General features: G+C 40.8%; 1 pseudogene; it reads left to right on the top strand.

The window, feature by feature from the left end:
• Positions 1 to 7866: 7866 nt before the first annotated feature.
• LOC149115669 (uncharacterized) lies at positions 7867 to 9556 on the top strand (annotated as a pseudogene).
• Positions 9557 to 12419: the final 2863 nt, after the last annotated feature.

The raw sequence follows: 12419 nt of genomic DNA, 5'->3' as shown, positions 1-12419 counted from the left end.
TAGGATTGCGTCAGTCCGCCCAAGTTGATCAGCGATTCACAGTAAATCCCTACCATATCTAGGTAAGATAACCAAAACTTGGATAGCTTGCCATTCTCATGCCGGAGGAATTCCATGTACTCTTCAAAAAGTTTGACGAAATCGACACTAAATGTACTGGTCATGTGCTTCTTCAACTGTGTTTCGCAGATATAATCATACAACTCGCCAATCTCACTGAAGAAGCTTTCAACAGTAGTCTTGGATTCCTTGTGGTTCTCCTCTATCCAGGTCCCGAATCCTTGCCACGCCAGTCTCATGGGGGCTTCATACATGATTTTATGGAGTCTAAAACCACGATTATACCTGTGCCCATCTACAATCCACGACAAAAGTCCTTGGCACGGCTGGATCAGATAGCATGAAAATGTGTTGACAAGCTATTTTGGAAACAGTAAGTAATGACATCACTGGAATAGAGAACCCCTCCCCCCCCCCCCCCTCCCGACAATGCTGGAAACGAGCAATGACGAATTCATCACGATAAACAACATTGAATTGGGGGGAGGGGGCCGAATTGATAAATTTCCCTTACAGATACTGCAAAAATGAGCAAGCGTGCCAAGACTTTTGTCGGCGATTGTAGAACTCCTGCAACAGAACCTTCTGATATCACACCAGGTTCGACGCACAAGTCCCTAAAGCCGGCGTCCTGGAAGCGCTTGCCAATAATTGACAGCAGGGTGCAGGCTGTGTGGAATACTCCCATCCTCAGCACGATATCTTGGTCAAAGACGCGAAGGATGCTCTTGAACTTGCGCGTATTCTTGAACTTGAGCGACTGCACCAGAACCTCGTGAAAGGTAGCCATGTCAGTAGCGGATGCGTCAATAGTCGGCAGATATCCGATGACATCCTGCGAAATTTGAACCTTGCTACGAACGGAACTATTGAATCCTGTCCAGCCACTGGCTTTCTGCTTCTTTTTTGCATGAAGTCGCCCTAGGATCCAACGAAAATTCTTCTTTCTTGCTTCCGCCAAGATCTCTTCGGCTGCTACCTCTACGAATGTTCTAGCGCGTGGACCACAGCGATCACCAGTGTTGTACGGAGGGACAACCAAAATTACTCAAGGATCAATGCTTCTTTTCCTTGTCCTAGCTTGCTCAATTCCAGGGGCCGGAGGGAGGTTCGGATCAAAATGTCTGGCATGGACAGCAATGCCATTTACTCGATGAGATGTTCCTGTGCCAGAAAGGATCTCTACTAATCTATCAATGTTATCCCACGCAAGCGTTGTGCTGACATATGCCTGAATATTTTCGGGCAAAGGAACCTCATTATCAGGCGTCAAGGTAATTTTTTATAAGCAAAGTGCTGTGTTTATTTCTCCAATTTGAGAATACGCGATCCCATGCCCACATCGGTTTAACATCTGAATAAGTTCAGCATTGTCTGTCAAAGTTTTTTTTCTGCGGACGGTAGCAGTATTTGCTTTGGGGGTTTCTGTCTTCCTCCAGTTACCCCGTATGAAAGTGACCCCGTATATGATGTCCTGCCCAAAAGAGTTGACAAGGCGCCGGACACGATGAGGATATTCCGTTGTTATTTCTGTTTTCAGAAAGATTTTTGGGAAGAACAAAAAGCTTATTATTGTTTAGGTGATCTTCAAATTGCAAAAAGTCGCCGAATTCTTTTTCTAACTTTCTTCGGAAATGTTTTTTCGTTGATTCGGATATTTCAGTAGCGCCCATTGATCGCATGTAGATCATTAGCTTCTCTCTCAGATCAACCATCTTAACAAGCCTGGGATTTATTAATAAATCTAATCGAATAAACTCAAACAGTTTGTCATAAGCTTGAGACTCTATATTACGGTGATTGGTTTCATCCGAGTCAGGCTCATCATCCAAGTCTGAGTACTTGCATGCTTTATCAGGTCGGGTATAATCTTGATAGCACTGACCATGATACCATGCTTCAGCTGCAACCAAATCGCGAGATACAAGGCCAATAATTCTGCTATCACCTGCAGCAATAGCATCTTTTCTAATCGAGGCATCTGCACGCAAGTCAACACACTGAGTCAAAGGATCGCGGGTTCTTGCACTTTTTTCATATGCCGTCGTCTTATCGCCAAAAATGCATATTTTTCGGATAAGCTCTGCTCGTGCTTGGTTCTTCCCGACGGGGTCTTTGCTCTTCGCTTTCCATATTAATTAGATTCAGGAATTTGTGAAGCAGCCGCCGTTGTTTGAGAAATGCTCTCCAAGTCTCTCTTCATTGTAAAAAGACTACGGCATTTACTATGAAAGCTGACTTCGGGAATTTCTCCTTCCTTGGCATTCTCTGCCAAATCAAGCAATGGCCTATGATTTCTAATTGTTGCCGTCTTCAATAAAGATTTCTAAGAATCGAGATCTTAAGGGCTAATTAGCAAACTTTCATCATCTGAGCAGTGAATAATACAAGTTTCTTAACGAGGTCGGTGTACGTCTACCAATTTTTAACTTCAAATTCTTATTTTAAAGCAGCACCAAATCTTAAAATTTTCATATGTCCATAAATTTCACTAAACCTTTGAGAAAAACTATTTATCTCCAAATATCCCTAAAAATACCAAAAAATTTACAAAACAGCCCAAAACATAGATTTGTGGGATGAGCACAGAGATTCGTGACTGCTTGAAACGTGAACGAGATATTTGCGTTAAAACCATAATACCCAGTCAAAATACGGCCTTCACGTAGACCCCCGCCTTAATACAGCTCTGTTTCGTAGGCTAACATAAAGTTAGCCCACTCATCAGTTAGTTTCCATATGCACTGAAGCTTACTAAAATACACATCAACAATATGCTCGATCGCGCAAGACGCAATAAACCGTTGTAACAGACACTTACAAAACATCTTGAGAAACCGTGACAATCAATCGCTGCTTGTTCGAATGAACTTCTAAAACTTTAAGACTTATGCGCGTACTTTGACCATCTTAATATTTTAGGTGTTAGCGTGCGAAACGCCAGGAAAGCGTGCAGAACAAACGGAAAAGACAACGACAGAATATTTGTTATCGCGCTCCAAAATAAAACTGAAATCTGCACAAAACTACGCGACCGAAGGAAAAACTCTAACCAAGCAAAGCAGAAAAAACCTCATTGAACACGTAGCATGATTAAACCTTCACTCAGAGCGAACAAGTAAAAACACAAGAAATTACCTCGTCCGCTGTAACATGCCGCAACCGGTACAGGTTCTGCTATCGGTGCCAACTCTTCAGGTGAAATTTGTAATGGCTCAGCATCTTGTTACACTGGGACAGGAGTCGGCGGATCAGGAAGAACATTAGGTTGATTAGCCATAGCGCTAGAGGGCTGGGGCGGTTAAACAAGTAGTGAAAAAAATCGACTTTGACTGTCCGCTTGTGCTTCAAGCGGAACGATCAAATTTAGACTCCAAATTGTGCAAAGCATTACCGAAGCTACAAGCATGGGCGAAAACGGGGGAATGTAAAGAAATAACAGCATCTTTTGTAATGAGCTAATAAATTATGCAGTGAGAGTAGAACAAGGTGAACGCAGCAGTTAGTGATTGACTGACTGACCCCATTTCTCAAATCTATGCATGAACCTTTGTTTTAAAAGTGAGCAACGGGTTTATAAGCTCTGCTTTTAAATTATATACAATAAGGCTGGTTGTTTATTTTTTGTACTGGTGGGAATTGAATTCCCACATAATGGATTACCCAATATGTGAGCAGTTATGCTTTACATATAGGGATAAAGTTGACTTTAAACCAGGTAAAAACTCGGTTTAAAGAGGCTTGTACTCCACATTTACACGTATACGTCAAGCTGAATAAAGTTAAAAAGTTAACTTTACGCTACGCGTAAATTTGGCTTAAAAATACACATACTCTATATCTGCACGCAAAGGTAAAGCTGGCGTAAGCCTCTACTTTACACCACCTTTAAGCTGCGCTTTAAGGTTAATAAAGAAGTCTCATTACTCTAGCTTTACGCCAAAGCGTAAAGGCAGCGTAAAGTTTTTCTTTTACATAATGTAAATGTGACGTAAAGCTGTGTAAAGCAGAACTTTATAGTAGCTTTACGCTAACATTACGCCAACTTAAATTTGTCTTTTCACGTTGTGATAGTTCAAGCCGAAAAATGCTAGCTTGTGAGACACTTGTGAAATACCTGGTGAAACCCGTAACGAATTTCACTGAAGCTCATAAATGTGGGCTTACGAAAACGTATTAGCTTAGGTACAAACTGCACAAGCCGAGCCCTGATATGTTGGCTTGCGTGAGCAAAACAGCCCCTGAATCATCCAAGAAACTTGCTCAGCAACGAATGAAATAACGAAGACTATACACGAGGCACTCGTAAGCTTTTCTCGAGGACAGTGCAATTAATTTCCAATAAGTACAAAGCAGGACGACACAACTGAAAAATGGAAACTACCCTTACTTTGAAAACTGCAATTAAATTCAGACAAAACTCGGGGCAAAGAGAAGTTATCTAACAATGCAATATGACTAAAGCTAGCAAAGACTACGCACTGCAAATGTAGCAATGGCCGTCTTTACCCGAAAACAATCACGCGAAATACTAGTACCCAGTCTACCTTTCAGACTCTCATACTCACAAAGATCTATACAAATTGAAGGTCACGAAATTAATAGAGTGCTCCACAACAAATCTCTAGGATTCGACATCGATCAAAATCTTTTTTTTTTTTTTTTTTTTTGAGAATCTTTTTAATCTTTTTAAGGGTTTTCAATGGTGACATAAGCGTAAATATTCCGTAATGTAACATGTCTTAAGCGTTTTTTTTTCTAAGTACATGCCGAATAGCCCTTTGGAAGTATGTAATAAGGTTTATTATTATTGTTATTAACCCCAAGCAAGAAACCTGGAAATGCTGAATCCTTTTATACGATTTTTGATCAGTTGATAATAGCGCGCAGCACAACGCGACGAAACAAAGAAGCTCGGTATCGATGGTTTGACTTGGTCAAGAGTTGTGAATTTTAAAACTAACTTGCCTTACTCGTAAGAAAAGAAAGAATAGAAAAGGCTTTGTGTATGAAAACTCGCGCTTTGGACTGGAAAAATCGCCCGACTAAGCCGTTGGATTGAAAAAGGATCAATGTGATCGTTCTCATTGAGTCTTATGAGAAAATGAGTTACAAAATTCCCACCGCCGACGGACTTTACCTTAAATTTCGACAACATTACTCAGCAAGTATCAGTCCTCATTACACCCGGACGTTTCTCTAGTTTTCATCATTTGTGTCTTGTGTTCATTCACGGATAACTTGAACAAAGCGATTGCTTTTAATAGCATGCCGATTGCATCAAATGAAACAGAAAACAACGAAGAAAGAAAAAACCCACCCACACATAAGATCGGCCTTAAGTCTGTGAAAAATACTTGAAAGGCGGGTTTATTTTTATAACTAAGGGTAGTATTTTAACAGCTATTGGCCTTCGTAATCTTGAGAACGTATCAAAGCAAATAAAGAGGCGCGCGCGCGAACTCAGTTCGCTTGAAACTTGACAATGGATCATTTTTATCAGGCAGGTGAGAAAATAACCATCTATTGTTTTATTCGTTCCTGTTTAAGCGACCGCATTTATCAATTTCAAATATTGCGAATTGATCAATATCTAAAAATATGGCTGCCTTGTTTGCGCGAAGTGCTTGTGCCATTAAATACCTAATTCGGTAGGCTCGATTTCCGCCGCTCTCTCATGTCTGGTCTACGTCCCTCCCCGAGGCTTCGGGGAAGGAGCGCGAGCTCCTTTCCCGAACAGCGGCTGGTAATGGAGCCTACTAATTCGGCCGTGGTTTAAACCCGGTTTAAATACTTTGTTAACAATTGCGTTGTCATTGGGTGGTGGTTACTTTTGGTGTTTCCTTTCGTAATTCATTATTGTTAAAATCAATGTGTCGGCTTATTTTAACAGCGATGGGAATAAATGCGAGTAGCGTGCGTCCATGTTCCGACATGCATTCGAGTGTGAGCCATAACGTAATAAAGATCTTCGCTGGAATAAAGTGACGTGTAGTTATTCATCTCGCAAAAAACTCAAATTTATCTCGGTTTCTGCTCTTTGTTTTAGTTTTGTCCTTTTTTTTTCCCAAAGGTTGTAAAAGCCCGTCAATATAGTTTCAGAGTGCTACGAACACAAACCAAGATCCTATTCTAGCATTGTAAGATCTGAAACCGAGCTGCCTGTCAATTTTACGGAATGAGAAATTTTCATTGAGTTCATCACTCTTTGCCAGTCTCTCAGTTGCGACATTCCATTTCTTAACCGACCCTCCCTGAGTAACAAGTGACCTCAGACAAAAAGTTACTCTCACTCCCTCCCCCAGGTAAGATTTGACACGAGCGCGCTTTCGACAAATATTCAAATTTCCCGCTCGTGCAGTGATCGACAATCTTTGAATTCCTCTCGTGAATGTCGCTATTGTAATAACAACGAGTTTGAATTTCCCTCGTGAATTAATAAGCCTTTGTTTGGCGCTAAAGCTATTGTTTCAAGATCTCCTTTAAATAATTTTTTTTTCTCTCTCTCCTTCTATGGCCATATTTGTGACACTAAACAAAAAGCATTGTCTTTGAATTTGATCGGCTTTTCTTCATACGTTCGTGGTCCAAACATGTTAATAAGGACTTTAAGATAACGTCACTACGGACTACGGACGACGGTAATACACGGCGGAGGCCTGGTTCGAGGTTTACTGCCCATGCTCGTTAGCACTTGGTTTTCGTAGTCCGTTGTCGCGTCACTTACCACGGGGAGAAGTGAAGCTGATTCGCGTACTGAGGACTGCGTAGGTAATTTTTTTACTTTTTACTGAATTTTGACCTATTTGATTTTCAAATTTGGTGTGTTGCTGGCTCTGAGCTGGGCTGATTACTCACGTCCTTTCAATTCTGTAGTTTTTTACATATAGATCACAGCTGATCTTACAGATCTTAGGATGTCGACAGGAGGTGAAAACTGTTCCCTGTGAGCACTTGAAACTTGCCGGAATCTGCATTGCGTTCATTAAAATCGGAAGATCATCTTTGGCCACCCTGAAGTGAACTTTACACTCGCAAGAGTCGAACACATCTAAACAGAATGGATCAAAATTCCAGTATGGAAAAGATGGATTGACGAGCTGGTAATAATCGTAAGAATCAAAACCTGTTCATCATCGAGAAAACCATCGGCATAAGCGATTACCAGCGCGTTTCTAACATCTACGAAAGACATTTGCTTTTACAAGTGAAGCCGTAGTCTTAGGTCCTCTTAGTCACAATCTTAACATCAAACTTTCGTGCTCTTTTAGCATAGTTGCTCCAGTCCACTCCACGCGGCGCTTGTACTCTCACGTCCAGAAGTAGTTCGTAGTCCGTAGTGACCGTATCTTGAAGTTCTTAATGAGACTGCCAACGGTCTCTCTTCTGGTGTGGTTGAGGCCGTTCATATGCGAAGATACAGCTATATTGCTATATAGCTATTGAGCTATTATCGAACTATATTTCGATTATTGCTGTCTGGTGTGGAATGGTCTCAACAACGAGTTAGGCGACAAATTACAAAAAGGTTACCGGTCACCTCGCCAACAGGAGGTCTTGCCACCAACGAACTAATAACATTGAACTGATTTTCGCTCTACTTTGTTTAGTTGTATAACTCACGCAGCTTATGTAAGGTTGAAGTTGTTTGACCGTCTAGCCGAAGCCTTTTATGAAACACTTACGTAAGCTTAAAGTGCACCTAACCCCAAAATTTTTTTTTCGCTAAAATAGTAAAGCTTATTTTGTGGAGTAATTTGCCGCAAAAATTTTTCGATTTTTCTGTGCCCCTTGGAAACCGAGTTTCGAATGGTTCGCGACCGCGCATGGGGAATCTGGGGAGAGTTAAAGCTGTGACGTCAAATCCAGAACGAATGCTTCGGCTGTCCTAGTCAGGTCTTTTACTTTGTCCGAGTGTAGAAGCCTTTTTGGAGCACAAGTTCTTTCGATGGGACTCCGCAGTCAACCGATTTCTGTTTTTACTAACAATGTCTTCTAGTTCGTCTGATTCTGAAATGAGCTTTGACTCAGAAGACTCTGAAATTTATTATATCGCTGAAGAGAATGACGGCTCACGCTTATCAACATCGCAAACTGAATAGTCAAACAATGACGACCGAGCTGAGTTGTATGCTGACTACTCTCTGGCCAGTGGAGAATGGAGAGCCAAATACCAGGAGGTGGATGCTGACAAAGAACTCGAACGAGCTCTGATGGACAGACTCGAAGGCAATGATATGTAGAAGTCGAAGAGTGATACTAGTAAGACTGTAGCGCGTGGCGCGTCTTTACTATCTTCGCGCCTTCTTCGATCCCGCACTAATATACTTTCGTAATAGCAGTCAAGTCCGTTAACTTTCTCAAATTATTTTAACTTCATACGTTCAATGTAGATCAAAATGATTATCCCATAACAGTGTTTGTGTTCTTTACGTGTAAGTGTAGAAATTGTAGCGTCGCTTCCCTTCAAAACATCAACGAATGTTATTGCTGTTAAGTGAGTTAGAAGGTTGTCAAGACTCAAAGAAGAGTGATCTTGTTCTTGAAGATATTGGCGCTGATGTTATCTTGAAGTGTGTTACTGAATATCCAGGAATTAAACCTGTATGCCTTCAGAAATGGAGTTTAAGATTAGCAGCGGGCAAATACAAAACTAAAGGGAAGCAAACCTATCATCAAACTGGCAGCAAAGGAAGGTAATTCAGGCATGCACATGGCTGTATAAGATGAAAAATGTTTCCCAATCCCTCTTTACATGCACGCACACCGGCAACATTTTACTTAACAGTGATTCTTCCAATTTACAAGTATAGTTGTGAAACGATCAGTTACAAGTATAAACAAGTCATTGTAAAGTTCCTGAGTAAGAGGGGGTTAGCTAGGGGGTTGGTTATGTTATTGCAATCTTTGATTGGTCAAGTGTGAATTACGATTAGTGTACACCCATTTATATATAGTCCTGTATCACTGTTACAAACATGCTTTAGTGATCCTCGAACAATACTGTTACTTTTTGTGATTTCTTCATTGAGGTTTGTTCTTAAGTATCCTGCCCTATCCTCTGCCCCCCCCCCCCCCCCTCCCTCACCATAAGATGCCCACTGCTAGAAACCTTTTTTCCATTAATCTCTCTTAGTTACGAAGTGTTTCATACTAAGAGTTCTGAAGGCTAGTGTATGGGATGTTGGGGAACAAGAGGATTCCTTTATGTAGCAATGATATCATTAGAAAGGAATTTTCAGTTGAAAAGGATGAGAGCTCTGAATGATTTGACCTTAATGAGGAATTCGAACAAAACTAGAGTGTGCTTGATATTTACTGTACTTATTTTGACAAACTGCAACACAAACTGTTCTACAACTGTACAATACTGCAAAAATATGGCATTTGTTCGAAAACATATCAGTCTTATTCACCTGGAGACCAACAGCTTACTGAACTATTGATTCATATACATAGACAGTTTGTTTTACTCGGACAACACACTAATAAAAAAAGGCCCGTGAAACATAAAAAGGACGCCTTTTTCTTCGCTTGTGCTTAGAAATGTGAATTATAGTATTTTAAGTGTTTCTATGTAATAAAATCCTGTTTTACAAACTGGAAGCAGCTGCCTTTCTTTCTTTTATTTTCAAGTGGAAAATTTAATGTTTGTGTCCCTTCACTGACCATTTACATATAGCAGTCAACCTGGACAACAAAATTATGTTGTTTAGTACATTTATTTATTTATTTATTTATTTATTTATTTATTTATTTTGATTCTGTATTCTTTAATCTCTTTCCTGGCAAACAATGACAAGCTAATAATAATATGGCTCTGTCTCACATGGACTGAAAACTACCAAATTCACAAATCTGATTGGCTGAAATTTATATGGAAAGCAGTCTATATCTTCCCATCTAGACCAGCATCTAGACCGGTGATGCTTTGCAGTGAAAAAGTTGTAAACTAAAATGCAAAATCATTGTCTGTTTTCTTCTAACAATACTTATTTATGGAAGTGCTAAAAGCCTGATGAGAAAAAAAAAGTAAAGAGGATTAGCAAACTTTGGCAGAATTAAATTCAGCTCGTTGCCATTCGCAAGCAAAATGTCAGTAAGTACAAACCAGTTAAATTAAATTGTTCTCGTTTGCCAATTATAGTAAACATCTTATTAACTGAGCTTAGTCGGTCTGTATGGGAGAATCTTAACCTCGGTCATGTTTACAGACCTCACTGCTTTCGGTCCTCAGTCAATATTCTCCCATACAGACCTCCTGCTTGGCTAATATGAGCTAAATAATGATGATGATGATGATGATGATGATGATGATGATAGTAATAATAGTAATAGTAATAATAATAAAAAGAATAATAATAATAATAATAACAACAACATCAGTTTGAGGATGGCTTTTCTACAGTGCAGCAAGTTGCAGATGCATTTTTACGGACACAAACATGTCCCTGTAAAAAATATTTATCAGAAACATTTTTTGTGTTGCAGCAATGTTTTCCATGCTGGGCAAACAGGGAAATATTTGTCTTCAGCAATGTTTCTGGAACAACGCGTCCTCATTTGCAAGAGTATTTGGTCAGTAGAGATGCAATCTCATTTGCATGTGTTACCATGGTATCAGTAATTAAAACTTCCTATAAATACAATTCCACAAGCCTCATGCAGAAACAGACACATACATAGACAGCTTGAAATTGTTCTGGTCCTGGCCAAAGTATGTTCTCTGTATATTGATAATACCCACACGTAAAAAGGGTTCTGAACATGTAAACTAATTCTAAGCCATTCCTTGCTTGAATGTCTCCAGGGCCGCATTTGTTGAACGGTGGGTCTTCCAAACTAGTGTGCTTGTTCGCATGACTTTGAAAGGATTTGAATCTTGCCCAAAATACCCTTACAGATTTCTTTTTCAAAGAATTGCACAAGGAAGGAAACTAACATATCAACTAACATTTTCTATAGGATTGTGATCAGCAGAGCTTTATAATGGTGTTTAGACTGCGGGCAGTATCTCTTTTCCTCGAAAACCGTGGGGAAGAACGCAAAAGAAGTAAGCGTGCGAGCGTCACTCGTGACTGTGAGCGTGACGTACGAGCGACGAGCGGCGATGCTGCGAGCCGCTAGCAGCCGTCTTCCGACGCTTGCGCTACTAGCGGCTCGCGGCATCCTTACTCGCACGTCACGCTTACAGTCACGAGTGACGCTCGCGCGCTTACTTGTTTTGCGTTCTTCCTCAAGGATTTTCGAGGAATAGAGAGACTGCTCGCAATCTAGATGATGTGAAAATGAAAACGCAAATTAAGAATTATCTACTTTATGGCCCACCCCATGAAAAGGCCACCCCTCCCTCGCTCTCTCTCTCTTCCCCCCCCCCCCCCCCCAACCACCACTACTTTTTCAAGCGATAAGTCATTGGCTTTTAGCTGGCAGGCTCTCTATCTCTCTAGGTCCCTTCGAACGGTCGTCATACAAATCCGCTGCGCGGGAACAATAGGGAGTTTTAGAAATGACGGGGGCGACGGCGGGGACAACGCCTTGTAAAAAATGAATTATTGGTCTAAAAACTATTGGTCTAAAAACTTGTTCAGGCTAAACATGCACCGACAGCGTTCAATTCCAAAAGAAGATACGAAAAATTAGCCATTGCGGTTCGCGTTCTCAAAAATACGTAGAATTTAGTCATTTCACGTTGTTGTTTTGCAGAGGACGGCAAAGAAATGTACCAAGATTCAAAACGCATGTGCACAACCATTGTTCTGTTTGGTGACACTCTCGTCGCCGTCGCCGTCGTGGTTTGCTAAAACTCCCTACTGTCCCACGCCCCTTACGTAACTCTGCGCCTGCACTCAGCGGATTCTCCCCACTCGAGAAAAATTCACAACGTGTACACGAAAGGTCTAAAAATATCCGCAGCTGAAAAATTCGAAGATGAACGCCATGAAATGTTGACAAAAGAATAGGTACTTTCTTGAAAAGATTAAGAGGTGAGCCGTCTGGTATCTTTTTTCTCATTTTTCATTGCTGATAGCGGTAGGCTTTAGCGTTGATTACAGTTTTTCAGTGTAAGTAAGCTCATTTTACACTAGATTTTTGTTGCGATGAGTGTAAAACGCAGACCGCGGAACGAGAAGGAAAATGAAGACTGAGGGTAAAATGCAGACTGCAGAGTATAGACTTTTTAACCGAATGATGTTACCATTTCCACCATTGAGACCTAACTGTAAGCAGGCTAACTGGAGCATTATTTAGGCTAACCTGAGTGATATCTAGGCTAACTGGTGAAATTCAGTCTAACCAGAGAGCAATTCAAGCTGACCGGAGTGCAGCCTAGCTAGCTTTCACTACAATTAGCCTGA

Source organism: Orbicella faveolata, unplaced genomic scaffold (genome assembly GCF_042242905.1).
Source record: "Orbicella faveolata isolate gen_17 unplaced genomic scaffold, um_ofav_v1 contig_13, whole genome shotgun sequence".
Taxonomy (NCBI): Eukaryota; Metazoa; Cnidaria; class Anthozoa; order Scleractinia; family Merulinidae; genus Orbicella; species Orbicella faveolata.
The sequence above is the reverse complement of the archived record's forward strand: the minus strand, read 5'-3'. Positions and strand labels throughout refer to the sequence as shown.